This window comes from Etheostoma spectabile, chromosome 21 (assembly GCF_008692095.1).
Source record: "Etheostoma spectabile isolate EspeVRDwgs_2016 chromosome 21, UIUC_Espe_1.0, whole genome shotgun sequence".
Lineage (NCBI taxonomy): Eukaryota > Metazoa > Chordata > Actinopteri > Perciformes > Percidae > Etheostoma > Etheostoma spectabile.
In genome coordinates, this window is record NC_045753.1 from 17,638,719 (window position 1) to 17,639,615 (window position 897).

Here is an 897-nt window from a genome sequence, read left to right on the forward strand (position 1 = left end):
TGCCATTTACAGACTTGATCCTTCAAAGTGTTTTTTGGGGTCAATAAGACCATAGAGGTCTAACTCCCTTCTTCAAAAGAGTCCTGTCAAATTACAGATATAGAACATATCCAAATTCTTTCTTTATGTGTTTTACTGCTGAGGTCTCTTTAACCGACCAAAAAAGCATGTGTCCTTTTTATTTATGAGCTTTTTTTCACACTGTGAAGTATAATTTTGTACAGTGAGTCTATGTGTTGCACCTACTACCAGAAACTCAGTTTCTCTAGACTTCAGACATCAATTTGCAATAAACAGCAAACTCTCTACAGTTTTCCTGCCAGTGGACAACCAACTCACAGTGAGACCTAAATTCCAAACTGAATCAATAATTTACATGAGGGTTTGAATTTGTCAGCTTCAGTCAGTCACAGTAGTAGAATTATGTTTAAAAGCCACAAGGGGGGCGGGGGTGTTAAGGTAAGGGGACTTTTGCACAGAAGACATGTCACCATAGGATAAATAATACAATTAGAAGTGGCTGAATTCCATTTAGCTTCTTCAGTTTCAGGGTCCTAGTGTTGTGCGTGCTGCCTCGGACACTTGAATAGAACAGAGCCATCTTCTTTTTTCCCTCGTTTATTATCTGTTGGATTGTACTGTATTTAAACCAATGCTTGTCTTGTGAAGCACTTAGTGAATTTGTCAGTAAAAGGTGCTATATCAAATAAACTTATTATTATTGTTATTATTATTTGTAACACCTGTGCTATTCCTGCTATGACAAGACAGAATGTCTGCTATGAAAAAGGCCTATTGAGTACAAACATTCTTCTGCGGTGCTTTTTTACTGCCCCACTCAGATACAACCAAGCACTTTATTACAATCAATGTACTCAATCCTGTCAAGCCTTTCCA